Genomic DNA, 20,517 nt, shown 5'->3' on the forward strand with positions numbered 1-20,517 from the left:
AACCGGGTTTAATATATGGCTCATAATGCTGTCGATCAATCTTCTTCCTCTCATTCCATGGTTCTCCAATTTTTGGTATGCCCGTTGCCAGTGAGATATATTCTGGTGTAAGTGTGAAGGTGACACCAGCCAAAGTAACATGATCTCCATGTAAATGCAGTACAAATAGATGAGCCAACTCATGATGAAATTGAACATTAGCCACCTTCTCACAAAACTCATAACATGACTGATGTTGAAAGCAGGAGATGGCAAGAGGGCAGGCCTGTAATTCAGTGAGGGTGATGGGTTCTTCTCTGATATGTCTGCCACCTCTATGAGGCCTCCAGGGTGCATGTTCCTCCATGGGTGAGTCACTTTGGGTTTGCATTTCATAATCAGATGAATGCTCGGATGCCATGACTGCTGCTATTCAAACCGCCTTGGAGAAATGGATGCTGGTGTAAGAAACTATATTGGACTGCTCTTTTAGTGATGTGCTTGATTTCTGCCACCAAGGGGAAAACAAATGAAACAAGGGACTGTTAGGAAGGGGAAAAAATAGTAAGGGATTAGGGACTATTGGGACAAATTTTGTTAGGGAAATGTAGGAGGGTTTGGGGTTTGGGATTTGAGAATTTGGGACAGAGAATCTGGGATAGGGGTTTGATGATTTTAGGGAGTAGGGAAACTTAGGAATGATGAAAATAAGGGAAAATTGGGATGGGGGAATGAATTGGTGACAAACAATAAATTTGAAACCCTAACAGTAGGATTTTGGGTTTAGCTATTTGTTTAGGGTTTCACCACATCAATCATCACAATATAAACCTCAAAATTGGATGAATAAACAACAACCTACTTGAAACCAAGACAATGTAGGCGGTTTTGGCAATTGGAGGCGATTTTGGAACGTTTCCGGCCAATCAGTTGTATGTGCCACGCAGCTCGCCCAATGCGCCGCGTCTTCCCAGTGCGTCGTGCCTGTGTAAAATAACATTGCACGTTTTCTCCCAATGCGCCGTGCCTCCCCAATGTGTTGCGCCACCTACTCTATGCGCCGCGCCGGCTTGAACATAGTCTTGGTTTTTCACAATGACAAAATCGCCCTCTTACCACTTTGAGTCGGCTTTCAATCGACCTTTGGATGCAAATGGATGTTTCAAAACAATGAGAATATCTTATAGTGATGGATTTAATTTTTGTTTCTCACAAACCTACTTTGTAATTTTTTTGACTTGGCACTTTTTTCACAGTTAATACAACTCTGTCTTTTTGTTTCCTCCTTGATTATTAGCTTGAATGATGAATCTTTTGGCTATTTTTGCAGGGATAGTGGCATGTAATTTCGGCAAAGGATGACCAGGGCTGCGCCTGAAGTACCTCATGACTGAAAAATTTTAAAAATTACATATTTATTACAAACCATAAATTTGATGATTTCTTCTTCAAAACTATGAATCATGATCAAACATATTGACAATGAAATTTTGCAATGAAAACTGATTTTAAACCTCCCTCATGTGCCTATGGACATTATTAGACTTTTTTTGAAGACGAAACCCTAGACCTAATGACTAAAATGACCCTTTTGCTGACCAAGAGAACAAATAGGACTGTGAATGACTTTAAAATTGATTTTGATGTATAGACACGGACCAACAAATACATGACATGAGGGAGATGAGTGATCATACCGTTCCATCAGAAAATCGATGCTCCTAATGGAATGAAAATGACTGGACTGAATGAGGCACCTAAAAATGAAATACGACAAAGAGTTTTTGATCTCTTATGAAGGGATGAACAGACTGACTCTAACATTGGCTCCAATGGGGATGGTGGCTCCTTGGAGGTGCCAAGAACTACAGATCTTTGGAAAAGTAGATAGTGCCTTCTTCCATTGGGCAATGGAGGCAAAACACGAAAACTGACACAATGCAAATGAACTCAGACTCAAGGCTAAAACTGAAAACTACAATAAAACCAAATCTAACTAAACATAACTATCAAAGTGGAAAGATGCTCATAATTGGGCTTATTCATCAAACCTACTCTAATTGTTCTTTTCACCACTCGATCAAGTGAAATGGAACAGCCAATGCAACCATGTAAGCATTCCAACTGTTGTTTGATTTCTTCACAAATGCTTTCTGATGTGCAGGAAAAGGGAAGAATCGAAAGGCAACTCCCATGGGAACTTAGAATCAAGTCGACTGCTTATAAACTTGCAAAGCATGAATTGACTGGATGACTTCAAGAATACTGCGAAAGGATCTTCATAAATATAGCTTTTGATTTCCATTAACACATTACTACTCTGGTCCAGGTAATCTTCAAATCTGGAATTTAAGATTTTCCTCATAACTGCCCTGTCTTTCTTTTGTGATTGCAGCAAGCTGTCAAAAGGGTCCTGAATTTCGTCAATAACCAAACTCTGTTGTTGATTCCAAACAGAACAAAAGTCCCCTTTATCAATCTCCTCATATGACTACAAACCTTGATCTGAGCTTTGTAATGAAAAATCTGTTAAACAAGACAATGAAGGTGACCTTTGAATCAGATTATTATCAACATTCTCTTCTGTCACATGGTTAGCCGATGGGGAAGAACTTTTACAACAAACATCATCCAACACACGAGCAATAGGATCATCAAAAATTTGAGAAGACTGCTGCGATGTATCTATTAAAACTGTATGACATCCTACTGGTTGTTCATATTTTTCTTTAGAGATATTACGAAGATTCTACCTTATAAACTGAAATGATTCGAAACAAAAGGGTACAGAATCCTCTTGCATCATTAGATCATGTATTCTGGCTTCCATGCCTTCATCTATAATCTGACCTTCAATTGCATTTGGTGGCTGCAAATCTGGTGCTAGGGAGGGTTTTGTATCCAAAATGATTTCATCAATTATTTCAGAGGAAGATTCCTCATTAACAACTTGCTCAAAAATTTCGCTATCTATCCTTCCTACAAGCTATTCATTTGAAAATTTACTATGCAATTTACCCTTCAAAAACTGAAATGATTCAAAACAAAGGTAGGGAATCTTCTTATATTATTTAATCATATGTGCCAACTTCCATGTCTTCATGTGCAACTTGACAATCAATGGCATTTGGGGGTTGGAAATCTGAATATGAGAAGTCTTGAACAAGGTTTTTATTGCCCTCAAGATGGTCCAGATCAAGACTTGTAGACAGTTGATTTCTGATTGCATGGAAATTGTCTCTGATGAACTGAAATGAATAAAAAAAAAAGGCAAAGATCCTTCACTTACTTCAAAATTTGCTGCACTTTCCTCATCATTGTCATAGTTGATATGCATCAATTGATCACTGTACTCGAGGTGTTGTAAGTGAACTTCTTCCTCCCACAAACTAGCTGTTGATTTGTCTGCAAGATTAGCTTCTGTTTGGAGAACATAATCATCATCATACTGATCAAACTGAGGCAAATCATTAGTATAAAACACATCATCAAGCATACATGTCATATCAACAGATCTCTCTTCTCCAAGATGATCTATAAGACAATCATTATCAGATCTATGAAAACTGGGATAAGAAAGAAGATGTTTTGGATCAACAACTTGTTCTTCTTCAATCAACAAGCCATGTTCTTGAACATCATTCTCATTCCTTGTGGTGATCCTCTGCATCATCTCTTCTACTGCACTTACCAACATGTCAAGATTTACTTCTAGAGATTTCAATTTCTCTGGATCTATGTTTTTCATCTCTTCTTCCTTCAACCTTGCCCTTCGGATCAGCAGATGAGCCTCTACATTTACTGCACTGTTCTGCATCTCTTCAAGTGTTGCAAGATTTATTTCCCTCAGTTGAAACTCCATTTTCGGGTCAAAGGCACCCAGATAGTGCAAGAGAGCAGATCTAGGAGGAGGCCTTATCTCAACTAGCTTTGAACAATAAACTTGTTAAATCTGGCAGAAAATTGTTGTAATGTCTCCCCTGTCATTCTTTTCAGCTGGTTATACTCTTCTATAATCAAGAAAAGGTTCTTTCCGATCACCCACCTGTTGAGGAAAGCTTTTACGAACTGCTGGAAATCTGAGATGCTCGCATCAGGCAGGGCTTTGAACCAACTCTTCACTTCGCCTTGCAAAGAAAGAGCAAAAAGACTTATATTGACATTCTATTCATCAACTTCAAAAAGGTCTAGAAAAGACTCAAAATTCTGCACATGTTGCTCAGCGTTGACATTCTTACATTCATCGTCAAATCTCGAAAAATATAGGTAATAATTTTCAGGGAAAGCATGGAGAACAGAAGGTAAAACAAGAGGTTTATACCTATCTTGGACTATAAAATGTGTAGGAGTATATACAAGAGCTACAGGATCAATTTTGTTTTCTTTAGGCTCATCACGCTGAAGAGAGTCATCATGAGATGTGGGAAAAGTAAGGAGGCCAAGATCAAAGGGAAACTCAGTATTTAAACTTTTTGAATAGATCGAGTGAAGATTTTGATCACCTTTATCATACAACAAATTCTGAAAAACTTTCAGGACAACTTCAAGAACTAAAAAGAAGTAATTTACAAGAAAGCAGACTAGATTCTGAATACCATTCCACTTTGGATACCCGAACTTTGTGTAAGATCCTTCCATTTTCTCAGAGAAAGAGTTAGTCCTCCAGTGGAGTCTCTACATTGAGTTGGAGTCACCAGGAGAATGATTTCAGCCTTCTTATGTCTAATCGTTGTCCACCATCAACCATCAGATCTAACTTGATACATGTACTAGGGTGATCGTTTAGATCATATTTTCAGTTTATAAACTAGACCGGAGATTGACTGAAGTAGTGTTTATCTACTTGCGCTAATGCAAAGCAAAAGCATTTTGAAGGCTACCTAGCTAATCTTCAAGCTCCGTCTGTAGTCTACAAAGCCAAAAAATGAAAATAAAATTTCTTCCCCAGTATGGTCGCCACTATGTTAGAGCCTAGATTTGCCTCAAGCTGAAAAGGCAAGGTTCTAGGTCCACATCAAACCATGCTCAGCCTCGTAGCTAACCCTACGAGGACAGGAGAGGGCTCTCTCCGGGTCAATCTCAGTGAAAGATAATCGATGGGGCTTGAGATGACTAAAATACAAACTAATTTTAGGCTAGGTATGAAGTGCAAAGATTTGAGTTAAGTTTTTGAGGGTTTTGTTGGAAAAAAGGGAAAGGCAAAATTGGGTCCGGGGATGAGGCCTAGTTTTTGCAGAGTTCTAATTGGGGCAAGGACGGCAATATTTTTTATGCTTTGGATTGAATGAATGAATGGAAAAAACTACTGAGGAGCTGAAGAGGGCAAGAGGGTGCCAAGAATCCTCTTAAAACTGAAGAAAACATTGAAATAAAAACAAACTAATAGGCAGTGCACAGCAAGCTAATGAATTCTACCTTTTGTCACTCATTTGTTTAATTTTAGAAGCAAAGAGAAGGGAAATGGCATACATGAAACATCAATGAACTTACAATTGGATGAAGAAAAACATCATCAAAACACAGAGCCACAAGGATCCCAACAATTGTTGCAAAACCCTGTCCTTTCCTTAGCCAAAAATGCAGAAATCAGATGTACAATGGAATGCCAAGCAATCCCAAGTGTCCAACCCTGAAAATGACTGAGAAATTACATGATATAGACAAGCCTAACTCCTTCCCATGCCTCTAAGGGTCGAGCTCATCATTATAGGAGCTGTTTGAACCAATTCTAAACAAGGAACTGAAATCTAGGCAACCTAACAGCATGCCTCAAGAAACCGGGTTTAATATATGGCTCATAATGTTGCCGGTCAATCTTCTTCCTCTCTTTCCATGGTTCTCCAATGTGTGGTATGCCGGTTGCCAGTGAGATAGATTCTGGTGTAAGTGTGAAGGTGACACCAGCCAAAGTAACCTGATATCCATGTAAATGCAGTACAAATAGACGAGCCAACTCATGACGAAATTTAACATTAGCCACCTTCTCACAAAACTCATAACATGACTGATGCTGAAAGCAGGAGATGGCAAGAGGGCGGGCCTGTAATTCAGTGAGGGTTATTGGTTCTTCTCTGATATGTCTACCACCTCTATGAGGCCTTCGGGGTGCATGTTCCTCCATGGGTGAGTCACTTTGGGTTTCCATTTCATAATCAGATGAATGCTCAGATGCCATGACTGTTGCTATTCAAACTGCCTTGGAGACATAGATTCTGGTGTAAGAAAATTTGTTGGACTGCTCTTTTAGTGATGTTCTTGATTTCTGCCACCAAGGGGAAAACAAATGAAACAAGGGACTGTTAGGAAGGGGAAAAAATAGTAAGGGATTAGGGACTATTGGGACAAATTTTGTTAGGGAAATGTAGGAGGGCTTGGGCTTTGGGATTTGAGAATTTGGGACAGAGAATCTGGGATAGGGGTTTGATGATTTTAGGGAGTAGGGAAACTTAGGAATGATGAAAATAAGGGAAAAATGGGATGGGGGAATGAATTTGGTGACAAACAATAAATTTGAAACCCTAACAGCAGGTTTTTGGGTTTAGCTATTTGTTTAGGGTTTCACCGCATCAATCATCACAACACACCACAATATAAACCTCAAAATTGGATGAATAAACAGAAACCTACTTGAAACCAAGACAATGTAGGCGGTTTTGGCAATTGGAGGTGATTTTGGAACGTTTCGGGCCAGTCAGCTGCATGCGCCGCGCAGCTCGCCCAATGCATTGCGCCTTCCCAGTGTGTCGTGCCAGTGTAAAATAACACTGCGTGTTTTCTCCCAGTGCTCCGCGCCTCCCCAGTGCGCTGCGCCACCTGCTCTATGCGCCGCGCCAGCTTGAACACAGTCTTGGTTTTTCTCAATGACAAAATCACCCTCTCACCACTTTGAGTCGGCTTTCAATCGACCTCTGGATGCAAATGGATGTTTCAAAACAATGAAAATATCTTATAGTGATGGACTTAATTTTTGTTTCTCACAAACCTACTTTGTAATTTTTTGACTTGGCACTTTTTTCACAGTTAATACAACTCTATCTTTTTGTTTCCTCCTTGATTATTGGTTTGAATAATGAATCTTTTGGCTATTTTTGCGGGGATAGTGGCATGTAATTTTGGCAAAGGATGACCAGGGTTGCGCCTGAAGTACCTCATGACTGAAAAACTTTAAAAATTACATATTTATTACAAACCATAAATTTGATGATTTCTTCTTCAAAACAGAGTTTTGAAGAAGAATCATGATCAAACATATTGATAATGAAATTTTGCAATGAAAACTGATTTTAAACCTCCATGATGTGCCTATGGACATTATTAGACTTTTTTTGAAGACGAAACCCTAGACCTAATGACTAAAATGACCCTTTTGCTGACCAAGAGACCAAATAGGATTGTGAATGACTTTAAAATTGATTTTGATGTATAGACACGGACCAGCAGATACATGACATAAGGGAGATGAGTGACAAGACCATTCCATCAAAAAATCGATGCTCCTAATGGAATGCAAATGACTGGACTGAATGAGGCACCTAAAAATGAAATATGACAAAGAGTTTTTGATCTCTGACGAAGGGATGAACAGACCGACTCTAACAAGGGGCATGTTAGGTTCATATAATACTAGTGTAACCCCTTATTTTTATCAGTGCAACCCCCTTATTATATTGGTGTGCTCATGTAGTCCTCGTATTGTTATTATTATGCCCCATAGAAGCCCACTATTGTTATTGTTGTGCCCTTACATTATTATTGTTATGTCAACTCTGATTATATTATGAACCCTAAGACTCCTATATAGAAAGGAGGTCTTTCCATTTGTATCATCCTAGAATTGTTCATTTGTGTAATGTAAAGGAGGTTTCCCCCTCGAAGAGGTTGATTTCGAAGTTGTTGATCTATTTTTTTTATCTTTTCGTGAACTGGTTTCGTAACATATTCCTTTGATCCATTCTAATTCAAAGGAAAAAATAGCTTTGTTATAAGCTCAATGTCCATGCAACACCTCTTCTTATATACTTGCACTCCTCTTCGATCTTTATTTACTCTGGATCATTAATCACTCTGTGGATCAATGATAAACAAATTTTATCATCCTAACTACAAATGGAATGGTTTGTCCCAATTTAAAAAGGGTTTTGTGTCCTTTGTATTGATTTTGATGCGCCTTCTAAAAACACTCTCCTTCTTGAGCTTGTTTGCTACAATCCTATAACACACTTGTGCTTAACAATAGAAATACAATTCCATATGATAATAGACAAAATCTTGGCACACACAAATATTCTAAACACTTAGATTGTTTAGTCTATTATATATAAACAATTTACAAATTCCTTTATGCCTTCTTTGGCCTAAGTTAAAATGACTTAGCCCCTTTCAACCCTTTTGGCCTACTTTGACTCTCTCCTCTACTCTCGACCTCCTTCCTACACTTCTACATGCATTTTATGATTTTGGCTGCATAATTATACAAATAGGATTCTCAACCATAATATGTTCAGATCCACTAATTACTCAACAAATTCCTATTTCTAAACCCTCTAGATCCACATATCTTTCAAGAGATATAACTAACCCTCAAACCTCTCTAACTTTCTCAAATATTCTTGAGAAATATCCTAAAGAGTAGATCTGATTATAATATTCTTCACTCTCATCACTTATGTACAATTCTTCTAAAAACATAGGAAAATACATTTAAACTAAATAATTAATTCCAATTTAATGAAAACCCTAGGTCTAGTCAAAAGGAGTTTTGGCTTGGAGGTAAGATGCTCTTGCATCACACTCCCAAGGTGAAAAACAATTCATTGTCTCCTGACCATGTTCCTTCATATGTTGATGAAAATCCTCCTGGATCCCAAACCTTATGTTGTATTTGATCATTTGCTTTGTCATTTTGTTGTTTTCTTCTTCATTCTTTTAGGTTTCCAAAATTTATGTTGTAATTCTCCTCCTTTGTTGATGTAGACTTGTTCTATCATATCCAATCCACTGCTAACTTTCCTTCTTGCTACAATATGCCACCTTTGAGACACCTTCATCATCAACTTCCGCATTCCTTCAATCTATATGTCAAGCTTGTCCTCTGACCAGTACATACTCTGCAAATATTTGTTGTTTTCTTGTCAAACTTTTCTACTAGTACTCGTCAATGGTTTTTGTAGCACCTTCACCTCATATTCCTTCAAACTATTAGGACTTATCATGTTTACACTTTCTTCACCACTTGGCTTTGGATTTTCCAACCAATCCTCTAAAAATATGAGCTCTATTGTGAGACCACTAACATTTCTCGTGTATTTTTCAATAGTTTCCAACTATGATTGTTGGGTCCCTATAATACTAGTGATTACCCCATTACTATTGTAATTGTACCCCTTATTAATATTTTTGTGCCCCTATTATCCCCATATTGTTATTACTGTGCCCCATAGAATCCCTCTATTGTTATTTTTGTGGCTTTATATTATTATTGTTAGGTCGGCTGGGTTATATTGTGACTCCTTAGACTCCTATATATAGAAAGGAAGTTTTGTCATTTGTATCATCCAAGAATTGTTCATTTATGTAATGTAAAGGAGGTTTACCCCTCGAAGAGGCTGAATTTTAACGCGTTTATCGATCTTTTCTATCTTTTTCTTGAGCTGGTTTCATAACATTTGGTATCAGAGCTTTGGATTCTAGGGTTTCGCTGCTCCAAACAGGTCATCGTGGAATTTTCGCTATAACTTTTTTTCTGTGACGTTTCAGAAGCTAAAACAAAAACCCATTTGAGAAGACATCACGTTGAAGCTCGGGTCCGGATTTCAGAGATTTTCGCGCTATATTTGCGGAGATATGATCTAAGGAAGTTGGTCTTTTTGCAGACTCCTAAATTACATTCCAAACAGGTGACCTGGGGAAAATCGTCATAACTTTCTCTCTGAGCATCGGATTGAAATTTCGTAAGAAGGTATAGAAAGAGGACGGACTGTAGTTTGTTTTATGAATTTTTTAGAGCCAAAGGTCGAAACAGTGACTCGTGGCACGTCGTACAAGTTCACTCTACTGAACTAGTCTATAATCAGGTCACTGTGGGAGATTTCGCATAACTCTTCCTTGGAGAATCCAATTTGGATCAGACTGGTGGCATTGGAAAGAGGACAAAGAGGGCTACTGCAGGTCACAATTTTAGAACTGGATGATTTGAATGTACAGAGATACATCAGAGGCAATATTGAGCTCCTACAAAGTGAAAAAAGGTGTGTAGATTCTTTTAAATTTTTGCTTAAGATTGGTTTGAAATTTATTTTGAAGGAATTCAAAGGGCATAGTAGAGCATTATTATCGGTAACTGATGCCCCGAGGAAAGAAAATGCAAACACCTAGTAAGGAACCTGAAAGCTCTAGCATGACTCATGAAGAAGAGGAAGAAATGCAACATGATATATCAAAATTACAAGACCAAGTGCAACAACTCTCCCTTACACAAAAAGGAACAAAATCTAAGATGGATGGTTTAAAGAAAGATGTAGAAGCTAAGATGGATGGTTTAAAGAAAGGTGTAGAAGCTAAGATGGAATGTTTAAAGAAAGGCGTAGAAGCTAAGATGATTGACGTGGAAGCTAAGATGGATTATTTGAAGATAGATTTGAAGACAAACATGGAAGATTTGAAGATAGGCATGGAAGATTTGAAGACAGATTTAACAAATTTTCTACAAGAAATGCTTACTAATGGTGAAAGGTTAGTAAAGGAAACTCATGATGAGAACAAAAGAAATGTTAATCATGATTTCATAGACTCTAATGTTGGATCGAAGACCCACCATATTCCAAAAATCGATATGAGGAAGTTTGATGGCAAGGATCCCGCAACATGGATATTACAGATGGAGCAATTTTTCGATCTCAATAATGTGCAAAACACACAAAAGGTACGTATTGCAACTTTATATTTGGAACCAAATCAGTTTGTATGGTATCAATGGCTTTGCTCTCGTAAAAAATTTATCACTTGGGCAATTTTTACGGAAGAATTGATAGCACATTATGAGGATACAAAAAGCAACACTTTTTTTAGCCAATTGATAAGTCTCAAACAAAAGGGTTCAATAATGGAGCACATTGAGGAGTTCCAAAAATTGAACATAAGGGTAAAAAATATTCCAGAGGAGCATAGGATTGATGTGTTCATAGGGTCTTTAAAGGATAATATCCAACATGATGTTCGCCTTTGGGAACCTGATTCATTAGAGAAGGCATTCAGGTTAGCAAGAAAAATGGAAAGCAAAATTATGGCAACCAGGAAGCATACCACTCACAACTATAAAGACGGAAGTGTTGTTTCCCCTAGTCTTCCACAACCTATAAGGTTGACACCACAACAATTGGAAGAAAAAAGAGCAAAAGGGCTTTGTTACAGTTGTGATAGCAAATACACTAAAGGTCATAAGTGTGCTGAGAAGAAATTATTCTACATAGATTGTGAAGAGGAAGAAGAAAGGAGCAAGAAAGGTCAAAAGAAGAGGATATACTCCAGGAACAAAGCCTAGATAAAGAAGAAATAAATCCGACCATATCTTGTAATGCATTGGCGGGAATTACCACTCCTCAAACCATCAAGATAGAAGGACAAATCAAGAAGAAAAAGGTAATAGTGTTGATTGATTCAGGAAGTACCCACAATTTTATTCATTGTAAGGTAGCAAAAGAATTGAATTGCTTCCTATATCCAGCACCAGAGTGTCAAGTGATGATTGCAAATGGAGGAACAATAAATTGCTCTGGAAAGTGCCATAATATCAAGCTATCCATGGGAGAATATGTATTGACTAGCCCAATGCTTTCCATTCCAATGGGAGGTGCTGATGTTGTACTAGGAGTCCAATGGCTACAATCCTTGGGTACAATAGCTTTTAATTTTCAAGAACTTTTCATCAAATTTTCTACGGAAGGAAAGGAAGTTGAATTAAGGGGTATTGCAGGGAAACCAGGAAAGATAATCAGCTCTAATGGTATGACAAAGCTTCTAAAAAAGGAACAAAGAGGTGTAATTGCACAATTATGTTCGCTAGATGTTTCCACATTGGAATCATCTATTTCTCCAGATCTCCAAAAAGTCCTGGACAATCATTCCAAGGTATTTGAGACTCCCAAAGGTCTCCCACCTATGCGTGATCATGATCATGCTATTCATCTGATTCCAGGAAGTGTTCCTCCAAACATCAGGCCGTACAGATATCCCTATGCCCAAAAGAGTGAAATTGAACGTATGGTTGCAGAAATGCTAGAGGCTGGTATAATTCAACCGAGTCAAAGTTCTTTCTCTACTCCAGTAGTATTGGTGCACAAGAAGGATGGATCATGGCGCATGTGTCCGGATTATAGGGAGCTCAACAAGCTCACTATTAAAGATAAGTTCCCATTCCTGTCATTGATGAATTACTGGATGAATTGCATGGATCAATTTACTTCACCAAGTTGGATCTTCGTTCAGGATATCATCAAATCAGAATGAAGATTGAAGACATTCCGAAAACAGCATTTAGAACTCATGAGGGTCATTATGAATTTTTGGTCATGCCTTTTGGCCTTACCAATGCACCTTCAACATTTCAAGGTTTGATGAATTCAATTTTCAAACCATTCCTTAGAAAATTTGTGTTAGTATTTTTTGATGATATACTAATCTACAACAAGTCTTGGAAGGATCATGTTGAACATGTTGACAGGGTGCTACAACTATTGGAGGAGAAACAATTATATGCAAAAAGATCCAAATGTTTCTTTGGAGTCCAAGAGGTGGAATATCTGGGTCATATTGTATCTCATGAAGGAGTTAAGGTAGACCCTAGCAAAATTAAAGCCATTAAGGAATGGAAAATCCCCACATCCATAAAGCATCTGCGAGGATTTCTTGGGTTGACAGGGTATTATCGCAAGTTTGTTAAGAATTATGGGAGAATAGCAGCACCTCTAACAACATTATTGAAGAAAGATGCATTTTCATGGACTCCGGAAGCAACAAAGGCCTTTGAACATCTTAAAGAGGCAATGTGCCAAGCACCGGTCTTAGCTACACCGGACTTCACAAAAACCTTTATTGTGGAATGTGATGCTTCAGGAAATGGAATTGGTGCTGTTCTAATGCAAGATGAAAGACCCATTGCTTTTGAAAGTCGTCCAATCAAGGGAAAGTTTTTACACAAAGCTATTTATGAGAAGGAAATGTTGGCAATACTCCATGCACTTAAGAAATGGCGACCCTACCTAATGGGAAGACACTTCAAGGTAAAAACGGATCATGATAGCCTTAAATACTTTTTAGAACAAAGATTATCCTCTGAAGAGCAACAAAAGTGGGTCACAAAGATGTTGGGTTATGACTTTGAAATCATCTACAAAAAAGGGAAGCAAAATGTGGTGGCAGATGCACTCTCAAGAAAGGATGAGGATGTGGAAGCATTGTTGTGCGCCATTTCTATTATCCAACCAGATTGGATAAACGAAGCAAGGAAGGAATGACGAAGAAGTGTGGGCACTTATTCGAAAGTTACAACAAGATTCCAGTACGTTTGATACATTTAGCTGGAAAAATGATTCGTTATGGTACAAAGATCGCTTATACCTCTGTAAGAATTCCCAGCTAAAACAAAAGATTCTTATGGAATTGCACACTTCTCCCTTAGGAGGGCACTCAGGATTTTTAAAAACTTACCACAGGGTTAAGAAGGAATTTTTTTGGGATGGCCTTAAATCAGATATTCAAAAGTTTGTGGCGGAATGTTTGGTTTGCCAAAAAATAAAGTTGAAACAATTAAGACACCGGTCTATTACAACCTTTATCCATTCCAAGCCAACGTTGGGAGGAGGTTTCAATGGATTTTATCACAGGTTTACCCAAGTCTGAGGGAAAGAGTGTCATCATGGTGGTAGTTGACAGACTTACCAAGTATGCACACTTTTGTGCATTATCACATCCATTTAAAGCCAGTACAGTTTCTACTGCATTTATGGAAACAATTCAAAAGCTACATGGAAACCCAAAGATTATTGTAAGTGACAGAGATCCCATTTTCACTGGAAATTTTTGGACAGAATTATTTTCTTGTCTTGGTACTCAGTTAGCTCATAGCTCATCTTATCATCCTCAATCTGATGGACAAACTGAGATAGTAAACAAATGTTTGGAAGGATATCTTCGTTGCTTTGTATCTGATAAACAGACACAATGGGTCAAATGGTTGCCTCTGGCTGAATGGTGGTATAACACTTCCTTCCATACAGCAACAAAAATGACCCCATTTATGGCACTTTATGGGTATCAACCACCATCCATTTCTAAGGTTCAGGCAGTGGAACATCACATCGAACATCAACAACAAGTCCTCCAACTCTTAAAGGATAACCTCGTGTTGGCACAGAATAGAATGAAACAACAGGCAGATCAACATCGCAGCAAAAGAAGTTTTGATGTAGGTGATTGGGTATTCCTACGGCTACAACCATATAAGAAAATGTCCCTCAAGCAAGCTAAGAAGGATAATAAATTATCACCAAAGTATTATGGTCCGTACAAGGTGTTGCAAAAGATTGGTACTATGGCATACAAATTGGAGCTTCCTGCAGCTTCTCGATTGCACCCAGTTTTCCATGTTTCATGTTTAAAGAAGGTTATAGGCGACAAGCTCCCAGTTCAAACAATATTGCCAGAACTTGACGAGGAAGGAAAAATTATATTGGAACCAGAAGCAGTCACAGAAACAAGAACTCGACAGCTACGAAATCGATCAATTTCAGAGTATCTTATCAAGTGGAAGAACTTATCCGCTGAAGATTCCACATGGGAGGATGAGAATTTTATACAGAAGTATCCAGAACTACTCAAGCGTTGAGGACAACACTTTTTTGAAGGAGAGGGGCATGTTGGGTCCCTATAATACTAGTGATTACCCCATTACTATTGTAATTGTATCCCTTATTAATATTGTTGTGCCCCTATTATCCCCATATTGTTATTAGTGTGCCCCATAGAATCCCTCTATTATTATTTTTGTGGCTTTATATTATTATTGTTAGGTCGGCTGGGTTATATTGTGACTCCCTAGACTCCTATATATAGAAAGGAGCTCTTTTCATTTGTATCATCCAAGAATTGTTCATTTATGTAATGTAAACGAGGTTGCCCCCTTGAAGAGGCTGAATTTTAAGGCGTTGATCTATCTTTTCTATCTTTTTCTTGAGCTGGTTTCATAACAATGATTCCTTTATCATGGGGTGGTTCTCCCTTACTCCATCTTCCATAGAATTATCTTATTTAAGAAATTCTATACCATCATCATCTTTCATTGCAACTTCCATAATTTTACATCTCTCACATCTGCAAACACATGCTTAAAAAAAAATTCCTCAATCATTTCTTCATCAACATGTACAATCATGTCAATTGAGTGTTTTTCATTACCTGCAATCACGCACAAATCATTAGTTTTAATAACATAAGGCTTCTTAGCCCCTTCTGATGCCTCTGAAAACACATTCTCATGTTGATATTAACTAATCTAGTAGTTCATCTAACTATCAATAAATCTCTTCTCCACATATTTGGCTTCTTCTTCATCAATGTACAAGTCTTTTCCATAAACAATTGAATTATACATAGTTTGTCTGAGTTCTTATTTCAATTTTCTATACATTCTCTTACTCAACACTTTTTGTAGTGGAGTCCATCTTACCCTCTTCTTCTTCATTGTCCAGCCACACCTCTGATCTTTCTGGCTTTCCCATAGAAACTATTTCACATGATTGATTTTTTCTCTTATCTCAACCATCTCCTTCTCAAATTCCTCATCACTTATTAAATTTATTCTAATTTCCTTGGAACTCTTCTTCATCTGATTATGACTTCTCCATTATTAACCCTTGACATGACTAGTAATAGTCATCTTTACCTTCTTCTTTAAAGTCTCCTTGTTCAATCGTGAGCTGCAACAAGCCTTCTCCATCTTGTAATAAGTTTGCCACTACCCATAGTACCAAGTTCTCTTGTTGGTATCCTTCTCTTCTCCTTATCTTAGCAATTCTACACTCACTCACTCTGGAAATGCCTTTGAAAACTTCTATACAACCTTAGATGTTGGAATTTGTCCCCTTTTGGTTCTCTGTATTAGAAACTCTTCTCCTTGTTTCTTCTAGAGTATGTCTTCTCCTTATCTTTCAAAGTTGTCAAGCTTCTACAATTTCATCCACTCACCTCTCTCTCTTATTTTACTATCCTTTCTTCAACAATTCCATCTTGTTGTTGGGGTTTTGTCACAATTTCTCCATCTAAGAGATTTGGTTTTGCAATATGGCTGCTATCTACAAATACAAATACTTATGACCAAATTCAACATAAAATCATCAATACTTATAACGTCCTTCTTCAAGACCTTATTCTTTTGATAGTCCTTTGCATATCACCTCAGTATTTTCCTCATGTATTCCTCTATATATATTCTCCCATTTTAAGAGAATTTAAACTTGCTCCAATCTCTACGACTTCTATCCACAAATTCCTTCCAAAATAAACTTCATAGGAAAATGAAATTCTTATTCAAATTTTATCCTCCCAAAACATATATCCTTCAATATAGAGACAAATTTTAAACTTAGTCTGCACCGTAAAGAATATCAATATTATTCTTGCAATCATCTATCCTCTGTTTCATTACAAAAAATAAAACAATGCCCAAACCTGATTTCTTGCAAACTCTATTTCTTAAAAGAGCTTTATGTTTGCTCCACTAACACTTTTAAGCTAAATATATTCCTAGCTCTAATACCAAATGATGTTGACCTAAAACTGGTTATTCTAATTATGTCATCCTAAAAACCCACAATGCCAAATTTATGGTTAAAAAGGTGCTTCCTAAACCCCAATTTAGGGAGATAAATCCCTTTTTAATCGTAATTTAAAATTAAGTTGGAGGATCCACACGGGTAATAAAAAACCATCAAATTCAAATATTGTTCAAATATAACCACTAGAGCCAAAACTGTATATACATATAAATGCACAGACCTGAAATTTTGGGTAAAAACCACTTTAGCCTTGACTACTCTATAAAACAAGTGTGCAGGAAGAATTATAATGAAAGCCCCTTTACCTTCATCGAAGCTCCTTTGTAATGGCCACTGATGTTCCTCCCTTTGTAATATACTACCCGTCGATGCTTGAAATTCTATTTCTCATGACCAAGTCTCGTGACCTTGATCCTTGATCTCTTTCAATGGTGCTTGAGACAACTCAACAAATACACCATATGCAATTGGCCCCTCTCTATATTTCTATTGGACATTTGTTTCGTACCTTCCACATAATCACTTTACACGTTAATCTGACTCCACATCACCCCAGATCTTCCCAAAAATGCGCAAATAATTTTCTCTTCTAGGAGACGAACTCAGGGAAATGAAATTTCCCATTAAATGTTGCGCTCAAATCTCCATTAAAGTGGACCCTGACCCTTTATTGAAGTGTGCATTCCCTTTTCCCTCTGGGAGGAGTTAGAACTCCTTTATGGGTCCCTTATTAATTGTGCACCCAATGTATTGGTTCCAGATCATCTCGGCCTTTTCCACATCACCAAACCTCCACATCATCTCGATGCCTAGTAATCCCAGTTGTTCCTTTGTCATCTACTCCTTTAATCTTCTGGATAATAGAATCTAGAGAAAAAAAATGTTCCCAGATCTATTCATTGATGAAATTTCAATGCTTTGTAAACCACTTCATTCCGTCTTACATCATCCCAATGCTTTTATGATTGGTTAACTGCCACATCCGTCGGATGCCTAGTCATCCTAACATCTAGTCATCTCAGTTGCTCCTTTGTGTTCTCTTCTTTTGATCTTCCAAGGAAGATCCTTTGGGATGAATCACCCCGACACTATTACTAACGAGGTTTTTCCAACATAACCTTGAGTTTTTTTTCTTGAAATTTTTTTATTGATGTAATTTAATCAAAGGTTAAATAAACTAAGTATTTTCCCCTTTTCACTTTTACTCTTCTATTGCAGGCTTAAATTCACACTCCTCATTTGATCTTGCACTATCTCTAGATCTCCATGCTTCCGATGTGCCTCTGATCAATTTTGATTCAAGGAAAGCATAGCTCAGCTACAGGCTAAACACCCTTGCAACATCTCTTCTAACAAACTTGTAGTCCACTGCAATCTTTATTGACTATGGATCATTGATCACTCAATGATTCAATAATTAACAACTTTGATCATCTTGATTATTAAGGGAATGGTTCGTCCCCATTGTAAAAGGGTTATGTCTCCTCTATATTAATTATGATGTGTGTTCTCAAAATTCTCTCCCTTTTGAGCTCATCTATGACAATCTTGCAACAAACTCATGCTTAACAACAAAAATATAATTCCATACAATAATAGACAAAATCTTGGTACACACACAGATTCCAGACACTTAGAGTGTTTACTCTGTTGGTAATAATACTGAGAAGGGGGGGAGGGGTGAATCAATATTTACAAATCAATAAATATTTCCATTTCATAATCATATTTATATACGCTACTTCAGTGAAGGGAATTCGCGTGTGCATGCAACTCTTCTTAAGAAAACCACCGTACATCCAATGAACTTATGATTCTATTAATTCATCATATGTTTATCTTTAATCAGGGCATACATACTTTATTAAACATTAAACAATAACCATGTGTACTAATAACAGAATAAACCATCACACATAAGAAACACACATGAACACCAAGATTTAATGTGGAAACCCAATGCGGGAGAAATACCACCTATCGTTCTCCATCTTCTATTGGAAGGGAGCTAAAACCCCCTAACTCTTGTATTGGCTGATATGTTTACCAGTACATAGGCGCCATCCTACCACCTTCACTCGTTCTCCAACTGCTACTAGAAGGGAGCTCCAACCCCATGATCTAATAACCAGCCACTACTGGCAGGAAGCTTCGACTTCCTCACAGAACGCTCCAACCCTCAGCATCCTCCAGGGACCACGTTTCATAAATTTTCAGACTGGATACTCCTGGTACACAACAACACACTATGAAGTCCACATTTTATCAAATTTACATACTGGACCTATCAGTAACATTAAAGCTCAAAATCAATCACCACTGTAATACATCCAATAAATACATTTGCATCAACCAATAATCAATCTATGATATAATTCAAACCCAATCATCAATCTCTGAATCAACCACAACTGAATCTATCAATCATTGAAACCTATGACATAACTGAATCACCTAATCATCAGTTCAACCAATCAACTAGAACAGACAGATCACTGTAACCAGTACACAGATCTGAACCCAGAACACTACATCAACAACCAGAACCAACTACAACCTCAAAAATCATATGTCATAATGTTTACGCTACTTTAATGAAGCCAACCTACATGTATACACTACTTCCTTTAATCCAACTTGCATATACCTCTAAGGATACTGAATCATAAAATATATTAACCAAAAATTGTACCAACCAGTGACATTTTGAAGATCTACTGTCAAAATACAGAGTTCTAAACAGATAGAAGCAATGATCACCTTTCTCACTTAATCAATCAATCAATCAGACTCAATTTCCTTATACAATCAATTTTGCTTTCAAATCTAATGAATACATCATTGAAAAACAGTAGTAAAACAACAACACTTATCAGATAGGTCAATCGTTCCTGAACAACAAGCTTTTCTTTTGCATATGCTACTTGGAAGTGTCGAACCAGCATGTATACGTGCCTTCACCAAGGTGAACCAATGTATAGATCTGCAAAAACTTATAACTTCACAGCTATTCCAGACTTCAGATATATCCATATCATAGTATTTAAAGCACAAAACATTTGGTAGTACTAAGATCTATTCTATCCATTATCAGATCACATAATGATAAGTCACTATGATCCTGATCCATCATTAGATCTCATCCATCATCAAACACTCAAGTGCATACTTAGTCCAAATAAAGCAAAGCATCACAAACCTATAACATGCATATTTTATTTCGATCTAACACTTCATAAGATATTCATTTCTTGTCCCCTTAGCCCTTTGATCTTCTCCTCCTTATATAGTTTTAGCATTTCTCAATACCTCGGACCAAAACAATGCTTACAACCTGTGGTATTCTTAGACGAGATCAAGTAACTGTTATTCTGCTCAATATTGTGGGCTACTACCATGGTATGGACCCTTCATATTCTTTCACCTTAATTTCCTTAATTTTCATCCCACACGTTCTTTTCCTCTTGTGAAAGTGTGTGCATACGTATATGCTCTTTTTGTACATTGAACCCACTTGTATACACTCTTTTGTCACAGTGAACTTGTGTATACAACTTAACATACTTGAAAACATTTCTTTTCCTCGATTTCTTGATCCTAATATGTAGTCCTTTGTTCGATCATCCTATTCTTTTGTACCATTACTTTGTTGCCTCTAAATAGACCTGTTATAGTGTGATTTTCCATTGTATATTAATTATAAATGGAT

Source organism: Pinus tabuliformis, chromosome 1_2 (genome assembly GCF_031772625.1).
Source record: "Pinus tabuliformis cultivar Carrire ecotype Pingquan chromosome 1_2, CPIR1, whole genome shotgun sequence".
NCBI classification, from domain to species: Eukaryota; Viridiplantae; Streptophyta; class Pinopsida; order Pinales; family Pinaceae; genus Pinus; species Pinus tabuliformis.